Source organism: Botryllus schlosseri, chromosome 12 (assembly GCF_051294905.1).
Source record: "Botryllus schlosseri isolate E-star chromosome 12, Bs_hap1, whole genome shotgun sequence".
Classification (NCBI taxonomy): Eukaryota; Metazoa; Chordata; class Ascidiacea; order Stolidobranchia; family Styelidae; genus Botryllus; species Botryllus schlosseri.
This window is the reverse complement of record NC_137247.1, coordinates 22,839,616-22,864,983: the sequence shown is the minus strand read 5'-3', so window position 1 is coordinate 22,864,983 and position 25,368 is coordinate 22,839,616. Positions and strand designations below refer to the sequence as shown.

The window sequence follows — 25,368 nt, the reverse complement described above, 5'->3', positions numbered from 1 at the left end:
CCCGTACAACTGCTAGATTTTGTACATCAGACAACTACATCAATTTCATTGATTGGGCGAATAAGCACCATTCGCTGACTATACATGTAGTGTATGTCGGTCTTGATGGTGTGTGTCATTGCGGGTCATCTCACAGCTGAGAGTCACTAAATATTGACAAACGGAAAGCTCATGATTTCGAGAAGACGTTTGTAACAAAGCAAGTAAAATTTTTGAGATAGTCAGGGTGCAGGCATGTTTGTTTAGTGTTGATTTTTTTACGCTGCCAGCGCCATGCATAGAGTGACCCGTAGTTGCAATGCAATAAATTTCGACCAAAGATGTTATAATGCAGTGACAATTGTAATATATAAAACGGTTCACAGTTCATAACTTATCAAGGTTCGTTTGTGAACGTAAACCTTTAAATTTCTGAGGTTCACACACAGAGCGCGAACGTGGACCTCACGTTCACACCATCCCTACCATCTATCCTGCAGTGGTTCCCAACCATTTTAGTTGTCGGAGCCGCATTTCAAATTTCAGAGTTCATTTAGCACAGCATTTAGCAACAGCAACAAGAAAAATAATACATAAATCAATTTAATGTCCAACTTGGCATTGGCTTGGAGGTTTTGAGTCAAAGCGAGGCGTAGCCTATTTGCCGAAAATGCAGTACGAAGTAACTGCTTGATGAGGTCCTCGGTCAATCGATTGCGATATTGATTTTCGATTATGACCATTTTGCTAAAAAGTTCTTCTCAGACATAAGTTTATCACGATAGAAAACCTTTTTCTGGGCATTAGTTGTCAAGTTTGGATACTTTCCCTCTGGAACTTGACTCCAAAATTCAAGTAAGTCATCACTTTTAAATAATTGCTCGAGCTCGATATCTGACGGCATGTCTAGCAACTCAAGTTCATAATTACTAGAGGCAGTGGTCACATTACCTGAAATAGGATTTGAAATTATTTCCATCACGGACTAGAAAGCATTCATTCCGTTAGTGCGGCGGTTGAACTCATCAATAAAGTTGCTGATAAGCCTATTGTATGCATCAAATGATCCATTCGTCTGATGGTCAGATACCTCTGGAAAATGGGGCGGAAAACACCGCCTGCACTTAAGTCTGGTGGTGAGCTGACTTAAATTTGAGTGCCGATCCGAGCGCATTTGAGTGTGAGTAGACTTTTTTGCGTGAGTTGAGTGACGAAATCGTTGCTGCGTAGAGAATCGCCACTCTACAGCAGGGGAATTAGTGTCCACTGTCCACCCTCAATCTTTTTAATGGGGGAGTGCAATGGTGCACAAACTTTGAGGTCATCTCCTAATTTCTTCTATGTTATGAGTCGCAGAGGACTTTGTTCGGTTGCAATGCAACGCTAGCGATCTTCTGATTCATATTATACCGAACTTGTAGGTAGCCTATTCGCCACTTAAGTGTTCGATTGCCGACGATCTTGGTTTAGTAGTTCGGACGAAAATAATCGTATCTCAAATTCAGCACTACACAAATAAACGCCGAAACTAGATCTGTCATTTGATACATCCGTCTCTACACCTCTTAGACAGGTGAATCAAGTTTCAATTTAAAGCCAGCTATTTTTTGATTCATATGATAGCAAAGTGGTAGGTATAAGTCATAAAAGTTTTGGATTTTCGACGATCTTACAAGAAGAGCTCGTCTCAATTTTAGGTACCCAATGCATTCACGCGGACACGTTCGTAGACAAGTGTATTTGGTTTGCGCTGCATCACCGTAGGTATCATAGGATTATATCATCGCTAATAAATCGTTCGTGACATTGGAGTTGCGTGAGCCAAAGTATCATAAGATTGCACCATCGCTTAATCGTTCATGACATTGGAGATGCGTCAGCCAAAGAATCATAGGATTGCATCATCGCTGAATCGCTCGTGCTGTCATTGGAGTTGCGTCAGCCAAAGTATCATAAGACTGCATCATCACTGAACCGTTCATGACATTGGCCTGGGATCAGCCAAAATATTGCTGTGTAAATTGTGAGATATATCATACTACATCATTTGCGAGAAAGGGGTTGAGGGGAATGGAACATCAAAGATAATCACCCATGGAAGAACTATTGGAATTGATTTTAGGCGTTGATGTAGTAGATCAGGGCTGGCCAACCTTTTCAGCCAAAGGGCCACATTCGATTGACGAACTGTTGCGCGGGCCACTAGGCGCGCGAAGCGCGAAATTTTTTTGAAGTTCACAGGTCAATAATATTGTCACCTGACTATATTGCGGGCCTGCTTATATCGCTGGACTCAGTTTGCTAGGACTGGGCCATTCGCTATTGGCGTCTGGACATATGGATATCGAAAGTTTCGGCCAACATGCGCCAATATGTTGTGCCTAGGTTCCATAGTCGACGGTCTTTCTGCGAGTGCAAACGCAAATTGCATATGTTGAACGACACTCTGTCTCGTAATCGCGAATACATTAGGCGTTCTTTCATTTTCACAAAGGGGCAACAATATTAAAAGCAAGGAATCGAGTGATAACATGTTGCGCGAAGCGTGTAGAAAAGTTTTACTTTTAATAAATCTATCACAAATTATTCTGCTTTATTTAACTGTACGAAGATCTATCAATATGTGACTGGCTCATGGATCTGCCAATGCGTCGGAACAGATATTTTAGTCATCACATCTCAAGTGTTGCGGCCAGACTAATCAAATTTTTGGTTGGCCTCACAAGCTCACAATCTGTGCAATTCATTTTTGATATTAGAAATTTCGGAAATTTCCTCGCGGGCCACTCAAAACCTTCTCGCGGGCCACATATGGCCCGCGGGCCATGGGTTGGCCGGCCCTGTAGTAGATGGTATTGGATCAGACGAAGAAGCGTAGGAACAAGATATCACAATCGGGGCTGGTGAGAATTTACCATCAGATAATACCAATATCTTGAAATGCTTACAGAATTTTACTTTAGTGGCATTGAGACGAGCAGATTTGGAACTCGATGACTCAGATGAAGAATAAAACCCATCCACAAGTGTGCAGGCTACGGTGTCTCCGGATCTAGGTAATGTCACGCAATTGCTATAATTAATAAAGCACAACTAATATCGATGGACTTTTTTAGAACCTCCAAGAAAGGCGAGGAAAAGAAAGAAATCGGACTGAGTACATCATTGGACCAACAATATTCAAGATGAAATGCCCTATATGGAATTTGTCAATCCACCCAGCGCACCGGGACGAAAAACTCATTACGCAATACGCCACTCATTGCTTTCCTGGATTATTTCTCGACGGCGATTCTTCAATTGATTGTCAATATGACAAACAAACATCACCGACGCAAGCAGGCTCTTCGCGATGAGGCCAGATCCAAGGAGTCAAGCAATACGAATTCGCATAAATCTCCATGAAAAGATACAACCCTTCCCGAAATTTAAGATTTTCATCGGAGTCCTCATTGCGATGGGAATGGATCGCAGAGCAGAAGTACAAATCCATTGAATAAATACGTGTGGCGTTCTACGTTCTAAGATTTCCCGCGTTTCGCAGCGCTGATGCGGTAGATCGATTTCTGTTACTTCATCGTCACCTACAGTTTTCCCAGCCCGAAGAAGGACCGTCGAATAATACTTCTACTGCAGAAACGCCTGTACCCGACAAATTGTTGAAAATCCGCACATTTTTGAATATAGTGCGGGCACGATTGCTGACGGGGGTATAACGTGCAAGGGGAGCTGGCAATCGATAATTCCTGTTCAGGGCAGGATATCGTTTTGGCAATCCACCCCGTCCAAACGCACTACATTCGGAATGAAAGTATGTGCGTTTTTAGCCTACAATCGAGAACTTCGTATCTGGCAAATTTCCAGATCTATGGGAGATGTGGTACCGATGGATCAAAAATTGCAAAATGATCTCTGGCCCGCAAATCTTCAGCCGAGAATAGCAGATCTTTTGCTGTCTCAACACTTCGATACAAGCTCTACCTATCGCGGACATTAACATGAATATCCGTTTTTTTCAAAAAATATTTATAAACGTTTAAAGTTTGTTGCTCGAACGTGTCATCGGTCCCCACCCAATGGATCCAAAGGGACACGACCATGGGACCTATGAGACATACGCGCAAAAACTCAAATTTGTTAACTTGTTTTGTTGTGTACTATAAGCTAAGCTACAGCAAGCCAATGAATAATTTTTCTTCGCGACCTTCAAGAATAAAATAGATTATATCAAATGTTGGCATAAAATCATGTTTCTATTTACGCCTAAACTTACAAAATTAATGCCACATACATATTACCCGCAAATCGACATTTTGACTTTCAAATACCTCGTAATAGCGATAAAACACCACAGGTAAATATGATTTACAGCCTATATATATGTAGGCGAGTGTCTGTTGTTAAGTGATTAGTTGGTCTATCTATTTTGCTTGATTTCGCTATGGTACCGTAGGTCCCCCACCCCTTAAATATTGTAATGAATTAAAAATAGTCCACTCGAGGATGGTATTGATTCAAAAAATATGTGTCATTATATACCCTAATACAAGCCCTATACTTCGCATCAAAGATTATGGCGGGTTTGTTAGTCTGAAAGGTGATATAGAAAAATGCAAATGTCGATCCAAATTTACTTTACACTCCCTAAAACGTAAATCATTCGTCACAGACCCCATAACTCACACAGGTCGACTTTTTTCGCATGTGAGGAAAGATGCTGTCAGCATGTAATTGTAGACAAATTCATGGAGTGTAATCATGGAATTATCATGGAGAATTTTTCAAGTATTTTCGGTCCCAGAGATCCATCGGTACCACATCTCCCCTATATGGGGAGCGAGCCGAAACCACTAAACGAAGAGTGCACTTACGGCCTGTCGACCATAGGGTGTATGGTAGGAAAAACTTTTATGTTCGTGCAAGAAAAATTCTCGCTCAAATAGACAATGAATCACTAAAGAAGTTATAAGGCACTTATTCGTGTCGATGTCGCACTGCGAAAAACTTATCAAATATTCAGGATAAACTGAAATAGACTGAAAGCAAATGTATGACAACACTGAAACAAAGTCCAAAACTAATCGAAGCTGTTCTGTTCAGTTTATTTGCAATTTTTATCAGTTCAATACACCACAAAAATTGCGATTCGATGAAAAGATAAGAAGGTGTCGAAACGGCTTTGAGGAGGCATGAACATTGAATGAAAAGTAAAAGAAGATAGTATAGGAAAAGCAAGCGACAAAAATCGGGTGGCATGTCATGGAAGGCGAGGCCGATAAATCATGCCGTGCTATATAATCTTGAGGACGGACTATGACAGGGCTGGGCAAAGTGCGGCCCGCGGGCCAAATTCGGCCCGCGGGGCTATTTTGTGCGGCCCGTGAACAGTTGCTTGAAATTGAAAATATAAAACCTACTTTTTAATGCTACCACGTGGACTAAAACCATAGGATTATAAACTGAACTGTGTTCATTAACATGCAGTGATTATGCACTTACGCTGCCTATTCGTACCTCACATGCCTAATACAGATTCAAAGTAAAGTTAATGTAGCAAATTATGCAATTACAATTAAATTCACCCGAAGTCACCAAACCTTCTTTGCTGCCATTGTCACATTACGCATCACGCAGTCTGTGTTTCAAATTGTTACGTGATACGTTTCCAAATCCTTCGTCAATTCGTAGAACAAGTCATCCCGTGCCCGGGATTTCTATCAGTATATCACCACCCATAAAGGATTTCAAAAAAAGTTGAAATTCAAAGATGGTTCGGAGGACTAAATATTTGTTTTTTAGTATCCGTCATTTTAGTAGTTAGTGCCGAGCACGTCGCCGCGTTTAAGGAGTATAATTTCAATTGGTTCTATGACAAAAACGCGAGGACATACAACCGATCAAGGGGCGCTGAATTTCGGAATAACTACAAGCTTGGCTCGAAAACAAGGCCTATTCGGCAAGCTACATCCTTCTCGGAAACCAGCTACCACGACAATAAGCTATAGTATTCCCAGGACAATATAACTGCCGCACTCCAAACCCCCAATTGGGAGGCGAGCTCGAAGGGCCCCCAAAATTATTTCGTGAATGAACATAAATTACAGAGCATTTAATTTTTGAAAATTTATGTACCTTCTTTCAAATTCTTCTGGCGCTATGCGCCATTTAGTGAGCTATGGTTTGTGGATTTCGGCGTCGGCCAATACCGCGCCACGACACACCAAGATAGATGACGTTTGGCCAACACGGGATTACGAGAAGGCACTGCAATTGTTACTGCTGATCAAATTAACTAAGTAAAGGGGAATAGCTCGACAGCGAGAAAACCTTGGCCGAAAAGTACCGCCCTTATGTTGACCGAATACCACAATGTTCAATTGTCCAGAGCCAATATTTGTTAGTGAAGAAAGAGCAATTGGAATTGTATGTGTCTTTTAGTTTAGTACGCTTTGGCAATTTCAATATCTTTTCACATAGGTGATGGAAGGTCACGAATCAACAACATGTAACGAAGTTAATGTACCAGCAGGCCCTCTCGAATATATCCAAGACAGCACCTCACTCAGCTATAGCGGTAAAACTGAGTACGTGGGCTGAGATAGGTTAAAATTATGGCAACATATATGGAATTACCAACATTATTGACCGATTGAATCATGAATCATGGAAAAATTCTGCTCTTGGCGCGATTAGGGCGTGAAACGTTGCCAGTTGGTGTATACAAGAAATCTCGCTCAGATCTCGTTCATCCCGTAGGGGTCTGGTCTTTGGCGGATCCCCCAGGAGTTTGGTTTATAAGTCTATAGGAGAGAGGGGTGCTAGACCAACGTTTGGGGAGGACTGACGACGGCCTGATTCTGCCATCCTAGATACATCTTAATGTATTGAAAGAAAAAAGCGGGTAGGGCTGTAAAGAGAGTTCAAATTGTATCATGTTTAACATTGTTTCAAAATATGACGGCAAATAAATATTTAATTTTGGTAACTAACCATCACTTTCTCATTCCCCAATATCAACACATCCACTAAGCACCATCCAGTGAAATTCTCTGCTTTCAATTTAGAAATAACATCAATGCGCTGGAGCTGAAATTTCTGACTCGGCCCGCCAACATATTTTCTGCATCTGAATTGGCCCGCGGAGAAAAATAATTGCCCACCCCTGGACTGTAAGTATTTATTCAGTAGAAATTCCTTGTATTTCGACTTGAAAGTCGCAGATTTATGGGTAGTATTATAAATTCAAAAAATGTATTTGTCTCTGCCACAGGGCATACCAAATACATCTATAATACGCCCAATATTACAAGTATTTGTTATTTCCCTTTCAAGGTATAATACAGCAATGTTGGTAAGTCGTGCCTGCCGCCTAGTCGATCTGAGATGTCTGTAGCCTTCTCGACTCTGAAAAGGAGCTTTCAGCAATGCAAGATATCGCAGGAATGGTAGCGAATATCTGTGCGGCCCTTGAGAAATGGGGAAGGGTTTTGGCAAAGCCACTAGAAACCAGAAGTTTCGTACATTCTCCCGCACTTTGTATCGTTCCTTTTGGATTGAGGTTTTGGAACAGAATACACTCAGATTCCAACAATACCTGATCTATTGAATAAAAGGATGACATTTCCTTAAAGTCTTCAAAATTCAAACGTGTCGAAATGGACTGGCATATGTGTGGAGACTGGCGATGCATTGTGTTATGCCTGGTATGATAACAAGCCAGTGTACCTCACTCCGAAAACCACCGTCAAACGAAGAAAACCCAAAGATCTTCCTTAACCCTTTGTGGACTAGCGTAACAAATTCGGTACATACCGAATTACATCATTTTGTACTGACTTCACGCATACTTGGCATGGCCACGACGGCCGTCGCAGAAAGTACACATTCCGAACATCCCTTTGGCGGCTTTTAAAATTGAGTGTTTGGAGTGAATGGTGGGTGTCCCGGACGTTCTTTGTTGCATTGGCATGTCTGAGTGAAGTCAGTGGACCCACGTTCTTTGTTGCTTCGCGGTCGAAGGATTTGGTGAGTATATTCGTTTATAAAAATATGTATAGGATTCTTTACACCATAAATCACATAACCAGAAGTGTTTTGGATCAATAATGTGTTACACTTCTTGGCAAAGTTGAAAATGGGGAGTGATGCGAATTTGCGTCATTAGCCCTTTGTTGGTAAATTCTGACAACATTCCTACTACTGAAATATTTCCATATGGAATAGTTATTTACGTGAGAAAAGAGGGGAATAGATTCACCAACTTCACGAGTTAAGAAAGTGCCTTGATACATCACATAATGACAATAAATATGTATACTAACTACTAGAGTAGTGCTAAAAAGTAACAAATATTGTCAATAATTTCAATCAGAAATTGCTGTTGCGGAAATGGATACCAGATGTGTTTATGGGGAAAAATCACTCATCAAGTGACGGTAAACTGGAAAGGCAGTAAATCTGGTGGCAGTGATTCTGACGATGAAGAACGTTCTACTGCAGCAAATTCTGCTGCTATGTGATAAATGAGCTCGGATGAATCCTCTTGTACCGATGAATCTGATGAAGATTCCTCAATCGTGTTTTCAAAAGTAGGGAAAGGGAAAACACCGGGTCATAGCATGTGCACCGCATGAACCGAAACGAAAACTAGTATGGAAAACAATTCAAGGTGAAAAGATCCCTGGCTACTATTTTCCTTATTGAAGGCAGAATTGCTCGACAGTGATTCTATTTCTTCTCCGCACGCATATATCGAATATTTTGTCGGAGCGGAATTGCTGGACTGGATTTTTTATGAAAGCAATTTATTTGCCGTTCAAACTTATTCAACGAAGGCAATGTAGATGACTGGAGACGGTATTGAAAAAGACTTGGGAAGTTGCATGCATATGTCTATCGTGAAAATGCCAAGATCCTATTTGTAATGGGCTAATGATACTAGATATGATAAAGTTTCTGATATCATGTCCCGAGATCGATGGAAGCAGATCAAATCTTTCTTGCGCATAGTTCATCTCGCATGTGATTTTTTACAGTAGGATTAAACGTGCGATCAAACATACTGAGTGGCGGTCAAATCAGTAATGGCACAGACTTCAGGACAAGGAGAGTGAGATTTGTAATAAAGGAGGTTTCTCTGGACGGCGTTAGTATTTGGGCAGTAAAGTGGTATGACAATCGCAGTGTGATACTGGCCAGTACCTTTGTCGAAGCTAATCCCGTTAGTAAAATTGAAATTTGGTTGATATTGCTGTCGTCAATAGTTAATTGCTGTACTGACGAGACTGTTTTTGTGCAATTTCCGAAACAGATGCAAAAATATCTGCTTGCACCAAATTATATGCAGAATACCTGGTAAAGTATGGAAAACTAGTGACAAGGGAAAAAGACCGAGGTCATCTCTCTGTATCCAGCAGGAGTATCATAAGAAAATGAAAAGAGGACCAACAAAGCCCACCACAACGTGAACAAGTGGGTCACACGCCTTCCATGGACACCAGGCAGAGATGCAAGAGACATACCCATGACGAACAACCTGTTATAAAATGTGTCAAATGTCATGTACATCTGTGCCTGAACAAAAACTATAACTGTTTCGCTCATTTTGACCAATAATTTCAATTGTCAAATTGACCTGTTTTGTTTCGATTTTTGTCGCGAAAGCCTGATGTCGCAAATTTGCGACAAACATTTAAAATATTTAATAATAAAAGGAAAATTTAAATTTTGTGGACCAATGTCTAAGTTGAGGCAAAACAATTAAATTTACGCATAAAAATAATTTTTCCAACCATAGAGAATATATTCAGTCCACAAAGGGTTAAGGTGAAGTGTTATGTCCATCCCTAATGAAGGATTACAACAAATCCTTGAAGGGAGTCGACAGTAACGATCAAAAGCGAAAATACCATCACGTCATGCGGAAATTCAAGGTGGGGTATAGAAAAATCTTCTCGTATCTTCTCGAAATTGCCGTGCACAATGCGTGCGTGCTTTATGAAAGCTCCACGAATGTGAAGATCTTATCCATTAATTATTCGGCGAGGAACCGCTGACGCCAAGAACAAGCCGTAAACGGAAATATGATGACAGCCGACTCGACGTCTCATTGCCTCATCAACCGCCAAACGATCTTGATGGATCGCGGCAACGTTGTGCGTACTGTTTAGCACAGAAGGCGGCTGCAAGGTCAAACAACGCAGCATTCGTCGTCCTCCAGTCATACACCATGTGTAGCACTTCTGAAGTTCATCTGTACCAAAACAGGACCCGCGAATGTTTGAGGTCAGTGCCTCTCAACCTTTCTCAGTTCGCGACCCACTTTTCATCCAAATTTCAATTTGCTACCCACCAGACGCTCTTTCGCGACTGTAACGTTGAAACCACCGCTCGTGGGCGCCACTGCTGGGCGCCAGTTTTTATGTTTTCAGTGCATTACAGTTTTCTGGTGAATAGCGTGAATATTTTACCGAAGTCATGATGACATTCGGTCAATGATATCAGCAATTGCATATACTGCTATGAATTTTTCGCTACAGCAATACTTGGAGACAGCCTTTTAGGCGCCTATATAGTCAATGGAAAATTCGGTCAACGGTTTCGATCCTTTTCAGCAGAGGTTTTCTCACAGTCGATCATCTTTTTAGCAGAACATTTCGCGGAGTCGCATGTTGACAGAAACTACACATGTCTTGGTACGTCGTGGCCCGACACCAATAGAGTTATTTCTATAAATTATGCATTTTATTTTATTAGGGAGATGGGTACCCCCATTAAAACCGAGACATCGGCCGATATCAAATCACGGGCGGTGAAAATTGAAAGAACTTCAATAATTCTCCAAACAAATACCCTATGGTTTATGTTGATATATGAGATAAGTTTGGTCCCTCCTCGAGGCCGATGTACCAATTGGAAGGTTGGGGTTCTGCAGTTAAGGCCCTGCATGATGTAACAAATGATTACGGACATGAAAGGCTTATCTAGGCTCCTCGCTGTCTGATTTGCTTAAGCGGTGTTTTAAAAATTCTGATAGTGGGCCGTGCTCCAAGTCGGCAGATGTGCAATCATAATAAAGAATATCGACCTGGTGTAAATGAATATTCTAGTAGAAAAACACCATGGACACCACAAACAACAACAGACGAGAAAGCGCGTACCCGATCAGCAATTCGTCTATTTCGTTGAACACGAAGAGTTTATGAGCTTACGATGTGGCATTTTCTTTGCTGATTATAACGAAAAATGGGACTAGACTGCTGATTTCCCGATCAAAGTTCGAAATTACTATGAAGGAAAGAATAAATTTCAATTTCACGCATGCGCAATAACGCAATGTCGGATTTCACGTGTCAATCAATATGACTGTGACGAAAATTCGGATCACTAATTATTGGAGCACGGCAACATGTTTTGTGGCGTTTGTGGGAGCAAAACAATTTAATTCGGCGGAGGAGAATGTGTATTTATTCTTCTAAGCTTGAGAATATGAAGTGCTTGGAATATTTAGAAAATTGAATAAGAAATTCCAACATTTAAGACGTCTTCGTGACCCACCTGAAACAGCTTCGCGACGCACTGGTTGAGAAGCACAGCTTCAGTTTTTATCACGAAATAGAATCATTTGTGTCTTGAACAAATTACATCGCTGATTTTGTTTTGACGCAAACAAAGTTTCCTTATCACGTACATCGGTTTTTCATATTAGTTCCTATCTATTCTTTCAAATATAAATGCATTCGTTCCTAATTGCTGCATGAAAGTCAGTAGCCTTCGCCAAAGTTAGTTAGATAAGACACCATAGACTGGGGTTTTAGGCCCTCACGCTTGTTAGCCACAAACAGCGACCACGATTGACAGCTGTAATCATGTAGCCGTGGCGCGCGTGTTTACACTCATCTCAGATTGTCGCTCTTTGCTGTGGTATATGTAATGTTAGCGCATTCACCGATGTCTAAGGTGATTTTTTGACATGTCAAAATTTGTCAAAATATTGTCAAAATTGTAGCGTTAGGTCAAAATTTGACAAAATTGTTTACAATGTCAAAAAAATTTTGCCGTCTGCATTTCGTTTGTATCGGAGATTTTGCACTGTCGGTGAACTTATCATTTGATATTTTGCAGCTTGTGACACACTTTTTAGGCCTACCTTTGTAAACAGTCAATTGTCTGCTCATTGTGAATCATAATCGGTCAAATAAAACAAATAGGTAGACATGGTGTTACGGTCAACGTACCGCAAAATCTGAACTAAAGAAAGACTTCTTGGGCATTGCATCGTTCTTATATTAAGAAGCGCATAATAAAAAAATGTGATATAGACAACATTGTCAGAATTAAGCAACACGTTGTGTCACCAGCACTGAACGCACATCTTGAGTGTCGTCAGCAAACAACTGCTGCTGTTGAACGTTCTTTCTCCATTCTGGGCAAAGCTACTTAGTAAGAACATACACTTTCTACCCAAAAATCTAGGAAAGTATGTCTCACTGTACTACAGCAAATTTTAATCATTTCCACCATATTACGTATTGTTACTACTGAAATTCCTCATGGGGCCAGATTTCGTTCAAATACTAGTTTTTTTCGTGTAAAAAATTGTTTGTTTCGAAGCCAAAAATGCTTTATCAGGTCAAACTACTTCGTTAGGACAGCCAGTTCCAACCAGAAATGAAGATAAGTGGTACAATTTCAACACTATGTGGGAACACACCTAATTTGCATATGTTAGGTCAAAATTTAGAGACAATTCAGTTTGTTCAAGTAAACAAAAGTCAAAATTCTTATTTTTTAGGTCAAATTTTCTGTTTTTTAAGTTTGAAAAATCGCCCTGGAAAGAAGAGATCACTGCCTATTGAATACGCACGTCTTCTGACACCTGTGAATCCAATATCATTGTTCTCGTTGCATTGCAAAATAAATTTCCCCTAACATAAAACTATTCCTCGCATTCAGTCGACCAAACGCATATGTGCCCCCGTGCGTTTACCGTTTTTAATGGCGCAATGCGCTAGGGGACGATATCCTCTTTGCAACGATACCATAGATGTCACGCGAATGGTTAGAAGTTTATGTAACTTTTTTCACGGGTGTAAAATTACACGAATAACACCCCCATTAAGAGGGTTGATTATAAACTACAGACTCCAAGCAGAGCAAGGGTAATTTTTAAATATGAATTCAATTTTGTTGTTATAAATTTATATTTAATATTTTTATGAGATTTTCAAACGTTAATGGGAGACGCAAGAAGGCTAGCTGGGAGCCGCGGTTGGGAATCACTGATCTACAGCCTAGACCAGAGGTCTGAAACTCAAATGTGCTCGCGGGCCAGTTTTCCAGTTTTGACGACGCTGCGGGCCGCAGCATTTATAGGGGTATTCTATGTCTTTCCAAATAGGCCTTATTTTGCGGGAATGAATTGTCCTATTGAAAGTGAGCCGATCCAGCAGACTGTCAGTAAACACACATCGTCAAAATGTGACTTACTCTTGTATCAATTTAGGCCTGGCACGAAAAGAATCATCACATTTATATCTATTTGAATAGAGTTGTTGTTGTACTTGATATATATTAATTATAAGATATAGACACCATATGGGCGGACAAATGTATGATGTCATCATAAAAGACATCGGGTTATTATTTTTCAGCTACTATGAATATTTTGAATTTAACAGATAGATAATAGAGACTGATCGGATATCAAAACATTTTCAAGTTGAACATTATAATTCCAATCCAGGATTCGGGTATACTTCTGATAAGTAGGCTATTAATCTCATGGCCAAATATCTTCAAATATAGGAGCAGAAAAAAATATAAATATAATATAAACATATTAATGAATGTGTCCTATGATTGAAATGTGGGAACGCCGAACGGCACATTGCTGTTACATCGTTGGAACGTACCACTACGGTACTCGGTGCCTTTAAGTGGCCTTAATAACATGGTTTAGCGACCAAAGAAGTAACTAACAGATTGCCAATGGTTGCCATAACAACTTGCTTAGTTAGCGAAACACGAAGCTGCGACCTTCTGATCTATTACTATTCCCCTGATACGCGATTAGTTTGTTGCGTCCATGGTTCTAACAAATTCACGGCATTCCGAGTCACTCCAAGTCCACTCGAGTCATTTTCATTTTGTCATCGAGTTAGCCCGAGTCTGAGTAATTCTAAGAAAGGTCGCGTCTATGTCCAACTCACAAATTTCAGTCACGAATCGTCTGAAGGTCAGGTTTTGTCATCATGAATTGGAAATGTGGCGAAATAGTGAATCTTCCACTGCAAGGTATATAGTGTTTGCAATTGATGGGATAGTGAAGTTTGATGAATAGTTTAAGACTTTCGGAGCAATTTAGGAGGGAATTTTAACCATATAACCTGAAATGATATGTGACACTTATACATTGTCAAATTATTAAAAATCTAAAATGTCGTCGCGGGCCGCAAAATATGCTCTGACGGGCCGCGTGTTTGAGACCTCTGGCCTAGACCAGTGGTTCTCAACCTGGGGTTGCGCCCCCCTTAGGGGGCGTGAAAGCACCTGAAGGGGAGCGCGAAGAAGCAGTCAGCTGAAAATTTTTTTTCTCCATGTGCGATTTACCTCCAATTCACGCGTGTTTCTCACTATATAGACCTAATTTCATATTTTTGAATTCTCTCATCAACAGTCATAACCTTCAATGCCATTCAACAATCTGTTGGGGTTGCTAGCATCCCAGTTGTTATTTGTGATATGAAGATAAGGGAGGCGCGAAATTTTTCACCATCATAAATTAGGGCGTGTCTGGAAAAAGGTTGAAAACCACTGGGCTAGACGTAGTGTATTTACTTCTTGTGGTTGGCTGGTTGCAGTCACGCTCACAGCAGAGAGTCACTAAATATTCACAAATTGAAAGCCGAATATTTCGTGCAAACTTTTGTAAGAAAGAAAGTCAAATTTTTGAGATTGGCAAAGGGCATATTCGTTCAGTGTTGATTTTTGTTATGCTGACAACGCCAAGCATAGAGTGGTTCGAAATCAAACTGCCAAGAATTTCAACCACAGATGTTATAATGACGTGACAAATTGTAAAATATGAAAAAATTTCCGAGGTTCACACACAGAATTCGAAAGTGAACCTCGCGTTCACACCATCCCTACTGCCTACCAGAAATCTCGCGCGTAATTGTTACTTGTAGAAAATCATACCTCACATAGTCAATCAAGATTTTAATAAACCTGCGTTATAACCAGGGCTATGGAGTCGAAGTCGGAGTCGGAGTTTCATTTTCTCCCTAATGGAGTCGGAGTCGAAGTCGTCAAAAAATTGTTGGATTGAGCCGCGGTCGGAGTTTGTGAAAATGTTCCTGATTCTGACTTCTGTAATGTGACAAGTGATTTCAAGGGCCTCTTAAAACCATGAATAATAAATAAAATAGGATTTCTATGTAAAAACAATCACTGTTATTGGTAACGATATTAATAACATTGTACCATCCAACTATATTTGCAAATTACAATTCATTTGCACGGAGAGAAAAAATGCAAAGTGTAACTTCTCGGCGACCAACTCAAAATTACTGATGCAGTCACAAATTGGTCAAATTTTTGGAATTATATCATGATACTGTGAAAGAGTAAATAAATCGTATGGTTTTGTAAGAGACAACGTGACTTGCAACACTGATGCAAATATATCCAAGCGCTGCTTGACAGTAGACAAAATCAAAATATTTCTTGTAAGTTGCTCAGTCGATTCGAACGAACAATTTTTTTAGAAAGTGTGCTAATATAGTCCTACTCAATGAATACTTGATTAAGTGCATGTGGACATATGTCATTTGAATACGCCCTAAATGTCGCTTCTGTTCACCGTTTATCACTAGTAATCAGTATCGTATGTAGTGAGAAAATTTGTACATTTTTGCATTACTTGCTGACTCATAGACAAGCGCTACACTTCTATTGTTTTAATACACATTTTAATTTTACACAATAGGATATGTCACGTTTAAATGATTCATTCATATTAGAGCAGGGTTCGCCAACTCAAAACGGGTCGCGGGCCACTTTTCAATTTTCGTAGAGGCTGCGGGCCGCATGAATTCGATATCGAGGAAAAATAGGCAACGACGTTCTAAAACTCTACGTCAGTACACCGGTGTGCTACCTAACCTAGGCATATTGACCACAAAAGAAATAATATTTTAGTAAAGGAATACAAATACAACAAAAAATCATTATCATCAACATTATTTTATTTTGAACTGTGAGCTGTGCACGATACCTGGATACGATTTTCAGCGACTAAGGAATCGATATTGGGACTAGCGAGATACGTGACTAGCTGAAAGGAAATCTCCAAGTAAAGCTTGATCTTGTGAGGAAGCCCTAAGCCAGGGGCTCTCCAACTTTTTTAGACACGGCCCCCTTTATGATACTGAAAAATCGTCATCTCACGAAATGCAACCAGAATGCTAGCAATCCAAACGGCTAGTTTGATGGCATGGAAGGTTATGACTGTTGATAAGAGAATTTTATAAGATGAATTCCGGACTATACACAGAGCAATAACTACGAATTAAAGGTAAATCGCGCGGAGCGCGAAACATTTTACAGTTGAGCGCATCCCCGCCTCCCCATCAGATGCTTTCGCGCCCCCACAAGTCGCGCGCGCTCCCCAGTTGGGGAACCACTGTCCTAACCCGCTTTCTAAGCGTCTCGGTCTTGGCAGTGTTTGGGCCATTGCAAGTCAAGACAATATGCCCATTCCTATCAGCTGATTCTCCCTCGATGGAATGTTGTTGCCATCACCACAGCTGTTTTAGCTAGTGACGAATAGTGATATTGGGCACATGAGAATAGCATATTTTGAAACAACAACAACGACATGTTGAAACTGTAGTCAATTTCAGTATTTCAAATTGGATTTCTTAGCTTTCCTCCGAAATCTCAAATCAGGTCGCGGGCCGCAGAATAAAACTTGGCGAGCCGCATGCCGCCCGCGGGCCGCGTGTTGGTGACCCGTGTATTAAAGTATCCTTGGCTTGTCTATATTTTAAAAACCTATAGCAGATAAAAAAAAGTATGATATGTCGAAACTAATACTTCCATGTCAATTGCACAGTGAACAGTGCCACAAATAAACCATTTTGCATGCTATCGTGAATAATATGATCGCATATGTTTAATGGGTTTACAAAGGTCATTTAACCGCCACTGTGGCATATAACTTGGAAGTAAATTTGTAGTACTGTTTGAGTCGAAGTTCTGTGAGGAACATAGTCGGAGTCGGTTCGTTCAAAGACTATGCTGCCGGAGTTGGAGTCGGTATATTGATGTCTGGAGCTGGAGTCGGAGTTGGAGTTGGCGGTAAAATAATCCACTTCACAGCCCTGGTTATAATACCCTGACACGCAGAATAAAGCCTAATGAGAAGCTACCACACTACTCTTATATAGTTTTCCTCCTTATTTTCGAAATTAAGGTTTCCAAAAAGTGCTTCGTCATTCCTACACGCGTGGTACACATTGGCGGTCAACTATCACATAATTTTTCATCGGAGGAGTTCGTCACGTCATTCTATTCTGTTGTTGACATTTCACCTACTTGCGTGGATCTCAAATCAAAGTGTGATGGTGTTCCATTTTCGAATCAAGGTATATCGTAAAACGTAGATGAACTGCACGCGTATTATGAATAAATAATCATGCTTCATATTTTCGGAGTGCGTTACAGTCTAATATTGCCAACCACGAATGTCACGTGTAATTATCTCTGGAGCAGTTAACAAAAGTGTGCATATTTAATGCCGAACCAGTCGAAGATAGCGAAGGAGAGAAGCGATCGGAGCTGTTTTATCACTATGCTCGAATTTAAAAGATCGCTTGTTCTTCTTTCCGCCACAGCCAGAGGGATTCGTGGTAGCGGTATTAACCAATAAAATTGCACATAATTATCACGCGGCTTGACCGTGACGTTGTTACTACCTTGCTTTGCCAGGTTTTTGAGCACTTGAGCGTGGAGTGATTGTGATGTCACAAGTAGGACGACTTTATTTACCTACAAAAATAAATTTTGACCTAAAAAATAAAATTTTGACTTGTAGTTTCTATAAATGCTCACTTTACTTTATCCGTGGCCTGAAAAGTCAGATTGGCGGCAGTGAACAGTGTGATACATTTGTGATACATTTGAGCTCTGAACGTAATGCGTACTACCGGTCCGTTGATATTTTAATCTAAACCGCGGAAGAGTGTCTTTACCCCTCACCGAATCTTGACCTGTTGTGGTTATGGCTTTAACATAACTTGTTAGTGCAATGAATTGGTAAAGAAACACGGGATATGCTCAAACCATTTAGTGCAGGGGTCGCCAACTCAAAACGGGTCGTTTCAAATTTCGTAGCGTCCGTTGTCCGCATGAATTCAATATCGATATAAAATAGGTAACCATGTTTTAAAACTCTACGTCAGTACAACGCTGTGCTGCCTAACATAGGCGATAGGCATAGTCATCACAAAAGAAGTAATATTTTATTAAAGGAATACAACGACTGTCGGTCACTAATAATGCTATCTGACTGACAGTACATCGCACGAACATGAGGCCAGTGAAATTACCCAGATATCGGATATTACACCAAGCCTAAACAGTGGCGAGATAGCGCAGTGGTATAATCCGCGGCTGCAACACCAATGGGTGCGTGTTCGAGTCCGACTGAGGTCGACTTCCGAATTCCGATACCTAAGTCTTGGAGGTGTATACCTAGGCACCTCCTCGCCACCTCATCCGCAGCAGCGATGTCTTACAAAAGCCGTGGGCCGTGCTATAAGTCGGCAGTTACGGAGAATAAGAAGAATATCGGCCTGGTTTAAACGACCATAGTAGTCGACAAACACCATGAATACCCCAAAACCAACAAGCAAACCAAGCCTAAACCTGGCAGAAATCATTCACAATTGAACTATGAATAAAGTTAGCGTACCACACAGTTGCTGATGGCAATAGTTCTGCGTTGCATTGATCCTATTTTGTCCGCCAACGCACGGATTCGTTTGATATACCCGATTTTGTCCATATTTCTATTCGAGGGAGAAGATATGCTCCATTGCTCATCTCAAGAACTATCCAACTTGTGTCGGAAAGGTCTCTATGTCCGAAATAAATCAATGTGTCGTTCCATGCATTTCATATGACTGTTTGTATTTGACCGGTATTTTGTACGTATGATCGTCGTAGATTTTATAGGTCTTATATCTAACACTACAATGAAAACGTGTTGCCAAATTGTGATGTTTAGCACCATAGGGGTCAATATGTCTGCCAGAAGGCAACAATGATTGCGGTAGCGATAGGGTTAATAGGGGTTGCAAGCTGCAATAGCGCGAAGGTTAAAGCGCGACAATGAGAGGGTTAATGACTCTGCAGCTGCAGTGCGAAAAGTGAATCTTTTGAAGCATCATTTTGGCATCGAAAGCGTATAATACGCCGGGCAATCGCATCCCATTTTGTTGACTGGGTGTAGAAAGTCAAACCGTACGTAGTCATTCAAGACGTACACCAAGCTTCGATATAACACCTCGATAGAGCCTAACGAGAAGCTATCATGCTACACCTATACAGTTTTTTATCTTATTTTTTAAATTAAGGATTCCCAAAAGTACTTCGTCATTCCTACACACGTGGTATACATTGGCGGTCAACTTTCACCCACTTTTCCATCGAAGGAGTTCGTCGCGTCATTCCATTCTATTATTTACATTTCACCTATATTCGTGGATCCCTAATCAAAGTGTGATGGTGATGCATTTACAAAGCGAGGTATACTGTATGACCTAGATCAGGGGTCACCAACTCGAAACGGGTCGAGGGCCACTTTTCAAATTTCGCAGCGGCCGCGGGCCTCATAAATTTCACATCGATATAAAGTAGGCATCAACGTTTCAAAACTCTACTGTACTATAACGCTGTGCTGCCTAAGATAGGCGATGGATATAGTCGCCACAAAAGAAGTAATATTTTATTAAAGGAATACAAATGCAACAAAAAATCATTATCATCAATTTCATTTTATTTGAACTTCGAGCTGTACGTGTACACCATCTGGAATCGCTTTCCAGCGACTAAGGAATCGATATTGGAGCTAGCGAGATACGTTACTAGTTGAAAGACCTTCCCCATGTAACACTAATTCCTGTGGGGAAGTCCTAAGCCAACAGTTCTCAAACTATTTTAGACACGCGCCCCTTTATGATACGGAAAAATTTATCGCCCCCCTTATCGTCAGGTCACAAAATGCAACCGGAATGCTGGCAATCTCCACTGATAATTGGATGGTGCGGAAGCTTATAGCTGTTGAGAGAGACTGAATTCAGGTCTACACACAGAGCAATAACAATAAAAATGAGGTCAATCGCACGGAGCGCGAAAAACTTTCAGTTGACCGCAGCTTCGCGTACCCTTCATATGCTTTCACGTCCTCACAAGGGGGCGTGCCGCCCAGTTTGAGAGCCACAGCCTTAAGCAGTTTTCTTAGCGTCTCGGTCTTGGTAGTGTTTGGGCTCTTGCACGTCAAGGCAATATGCCCATTGCCCATTCATATCAGCCGATTCACCTCTATGGAATGCTATCTATCACCATCGCTGAAGCAGTTTTGCTAGTGACGAATAGTGATGTTGGGCCCATAAGAATAGCTTATTTTGAAAAAAAAAATGTGTTGAAACTGTAGTCAATTTCAGCATTTCAAAATGGTTTTTCTAGCTTTCTTCCGACATTTGAAATCAAGTCGCGGACCGCGTGTTGGTGACCCCTGACCTAGATGAACTGCGTGCGTATTATAAACAATCACTCTGCGATACAACCATGCGTTACATTAATATACTCCTAAATATTTGCATGATGTTTGATTGTAGTTATGAATAAGCGATCTATATACAGTTTGCCATCATTTCGCATGTAATTTCAAAACCACTCAAATAGGCTGCGATACTGCCAATACGATAACGATTTGAATACCTGCGCTCCACGAAATTCTTGGCAAGGCGACTGAAGATATCGATTTTATGGGAATATTAGAGCATTTGCTTGCTCCAGTGGATACAGTTGGTGACGCTTCAAAAGTCAGCACTTACTTCAACTTTGTGGCATACTGTGGCCTGCGTCCCCGCTAGGTATCGACTACACTGAAATGTAGGGTTGGAATCAGCAATATGACGTTACATGATGTCATAGGTGCACGATCGCGTTCACAATAACCTTTCAAAAAGGTTAGCGTTCAAACGAACCTGAGCCTTTCAGATGGCTCTTTAGGAGTTACAATCGAAAATGTAGGGTCAATATGGCTCTCCAGACGAAGGAGATCCCCGATCCCTGGTTTAAGATCATGGTTGACCGTTTTTCTGAAATCAGGAAACGGTGGCTACACACTAAAGCCGTGGTTCCCAACGTGGGCGAATTTGAGAAAAAAAGGGGGTGAAATACCAAAGGGGGCGACTGGGGGCGAAAATGTCACTGAGATATTTTCAATTACCACGGCCACAAATACACGTGAAGGTGGCTTATTCTGCATATGACGCGAAAAAAGTCAACTCAACGGAAAGTAAACGCGGAAAACGGCTTTCCGAGCACCAGCGATCAAAGTTAGGTGAATGAATTTCCCATTTATATGTCGTCTATTTCGAATCCGTAAATATCTGTGGGCGGAAAGTCGTGTCGAGCTTGATAAGGGGGCGATGAGTCGAAAAAAGGTTGGGAACCACTGCACTAAAGCATCGTTTTCGACTTTCTGCCGACAACCTAGAGGTCGGTCTTAAAAGTTTGAAAGAAACTAAAGCATCATAACGGTCTCCGATGGTGTTAAGCGATGCCAGGAATATATCATTCTGTCCCTATTGCGAATACGGCTCTGTAAATTATGCACATTAAAATTTCAATGGGGAGCCACAGTTATGGCCCCTTCCTCCCTCTCCCATATCAGAGTACTACCCGCGCAAGTTGGAGCTTTTCAGGGAAACCAATGTCAGATAAATCATATTATGACATCAAACAATTTTGTAATACAAAGGTCCGCCTATATTTAAGATCAGGCAATTTTCTCCGTGCGCCTCATCGCTGACCTCTCTGCCGTATCAGTATTTCCAAAGCCCAGAGTGAAGGTGGGCCGAGCGGTAAGTCGGCAGCCAAGTTCAAGCTATGGGTGCATGGAAGAAGTGAGAAGCCGATGATGAATGAGAGCGAACATGGAAGTCGTCCAAAACATTACAAAGCCCTGATGGACTGAAATTAACGTCGTGGCCCAAAGGACAATGTAACCTATGGCTCGCGAGCCATATATGGCTCTTTTTGGTATAAGATACGGCTCTTTGCCAAATATTAATTTTTGTACTGAATTGATCAATATTGCAGCGACTTGTTGGTAACGGTTAGAATAATTATTCTCGTGGCGGTACAAACATGTCTTTGACAGGTAAAGATAATGCCGTCTTCAGGTTTAGCGGCTCGGACCCCTCTTTTCAAAATCATCAAATTCAAGTTACTGTCACGCCAGCGGCCAATATCACTCGCGAATTCTATTTACCCGACTCGAAATCTTGAATTGTGCGATACGTTGATTAATCAAAGAGCATAGCATACATGGCGACGCCCATTTCGAAACGCAGTTTTCAAATACACATTGTCTCCCTGATCTAAGGCGCGAAATGAACTGTTGTGGATGTCACATTCACAATTACAAACTCGAAGTACAAACAACGCCATAGCTATCCACGTTCTTGATTGGTAAGTATAGCTCTGTGTAGTACCGGCGATAAAATGTAAGCTATGCGTGTAGCGCAACGTTATGCTACCGCCGAATACTTTGAAAATTGAGAAGTCGATAAGTATTTAGATTTTAGGAATCAGTGTGACAGTCACATTCGATTAATATCAGTTATAATAAATTCTACGCTACTTACGATGAATTGCGTTATCAATGGCTTGGCCCGTCTGGGCCTTATCTCTCATTTCGAGCTTTATTTTCGAACAATAAATACCAGTTTTTACAAAGAAAATTTGGCGCCCACGAGGAATCACATGTAGTGAGTTCGAATTAGTGCTACCATGACGTCACGAATTTTAAATTGTGACATAACAGTTGATTGACATGTATGACTCTTTGGGAGTTGAGATGGAAAAAATAGGCCCAATATGGCTCTTCGGACAAAAAAGGTTCCCGACCACTGAAGTAGGCGATAAGGCGACTCGAGAATAAGTTTTTTGGTTGCGGGAAATTCAACAAGTTTTACATGCATATTGAATATTGCTCTAGTGCGGTCGCGACCAAAATTTATACCCTTCGCGATCCAGGTATGGGTTGCGAGTTGCGACCCATACTTCAAGAACCCCTGATATACAGGCACCATGCCAGCGCACATTTACCTGAAAGGGTCAACATGCCGGCGCGGGTATTCACGGCACCATGCCACCGCACCCATCCGAAGACATGGCATGATGCCACCGATAATACTTGCTACTGACGAGTCTCAGTGTGATTTCTACCTTAACGAATCAAGTGAACTTTACCACCCTCCACAACTCAATGAAGGACTTTTCCTGCAATTGTATTTTTTCAAGTCTGATAAGAAACAATAGTTACGGTAAGCTAGCTAGGTTGTATCCCGCGAACTGCAATTGTGGCATAATCGAGACTCTATAAATCAATAAAACGATAGCGAAACATATTATAATCGAAAAGACAGACTTCTTCGGTATTATGCTGTGGTTCTTAACCTTGATTCCAGCGGTTACCATTGGGCGATTTGAATTTCGAAGGGGCGAAAACATTCAGATTTGATATGGGAACGATTGACTCCAAGGGGCGTCATAGAGAGCGCTGATGAAAAGTGGCGTCTCAGTAGATCATGTGTTAGCTGTAAAATAAATATTTCATTATATAGTAGAACGATCGTTATATATACCTGTGGTCTCGTTGCAAATTTATATTCGACAAAATCCATGAAATCGTGAAATTTTTAGTCGCGTTTGCAATATACTTCGATAATTTTGGTGTAACTTAAATGTGCTTACCTTTAGATCACAAATTCCGCCTTGACGCACCTCTATCACGCTAGAAAGCGGTTAATATCAACGAAATATTCCGAATTAGGTATCGCATCTTGTAATGCGCAAAGTTTCGAAATCAGAGAAAGAGGCACTGTACCACTTCAGAGTAAGGGATCTATGTACATTAGGGACGCTTTGCAGCTTCTTGGCCAAATTGAATAACTTGAAATCTTTATATTTGAGAGCTACAAAATTAAATCATCAGAATATATGTTCAACGTACTAAAAAACGTTTCAGTGTAGTATCGTTGTCAGCCACCACCTCACATGCTTTGTTTGAAGCACAGTCATGTTGTAGCGAAGAACAGGGTGCAGTAATTAATATATTTGAGCCAACTAAATTCAATGGCAATGAACTCCGTCACATTTGTAGTGCATTTACTATTCGCAAAATGCAATGAACCAAAACTCAATGCAATTACCTTCCGCGTATTGCCAAACGCAGACGCGGATTCGCTTTGGGCTCGTGCACGATAATTATGAGCCTGTACCAGCTGGTTGTTTTACAAATTTGATTTCATCCCGAATATAGTACATAGAATTATTAGATGCATAATTATTTCAGTGTTCATCGGGCGCGATTCAAGCACGAGATATTTTCACTAGAAAAGTCCCAACCCGAGAAGAACGTCCGGATTTCGATCAACTCTCCGTTGATTTTAGTACAGACGTTGAAATATGAGGGGGTCACCAGACCATGATTTTTATGGAAATGGGGCGCTCGATAGAAGAGGTTAGGAACCACTGATATGATACATTGGCTCTTTATCTGGCAAATCAGCGGCTTAGAATAGCAAATACATGAAGTGGAATCAATCATGCAATCCACTCCGTAATGCAAATTAATTAGGTAAAACAAGGTAAAATTTTGAGTGGATTTCTATATCTAATCATTACAGTTCATCTTTGTATATAGACGTTCAATGAAATATCTTAACGTGTATAATTGCTTCCACTTAAGCGCTTAGATAATTGGTTCACGGCGTTCGAGAAATGAATTAATGCATACGTCGTACATGCCCTTAGGGTTCATATGCCATTTCACGTTATGACATTGAGCCATTTAGAATCTCGGTTCACTCAATGGAGTTTAGCAGTTGACTGTGTCCTAACTCCAACAGCAGGTATATCTGCATTGTGAATGTCATTGTGAGGTGTCAAGCAACATCTATTTATCAAGGTGCACTAGATTCTCATTGTGCTGGACGCATCATGGATTGAGTAAGTCTTTGGTCTTAAAATAGATGATCCGATTCAAATTAGGGTCGTGAGATCTCCCAGTTTACGTCGCGAAATAAG

General features: G+C 40.9%; 1 long non-coding RNA gene across 1 annotated transcript; it reads left to right on the top strand.

Annotated features, from left to right (window-relative positions):
* The first annotated feature begins 997 nt into the window (after positions 1-997).
* Positions 998-5,061, top strand: LOC145452766 (uncharacterized). Its single transcript, XR_013919498.1, has 3 exons — positions 998-2,882; positions 2,943-3,035; positions 3,096-5,061. It is a non-coding gene; the product is annotated as an uncharacterized LOC145452766 (long non-coding RNA).
* The last annotated feature ends 20,307 nt before the right edge of the window (positions 5,062-25,368 follow it).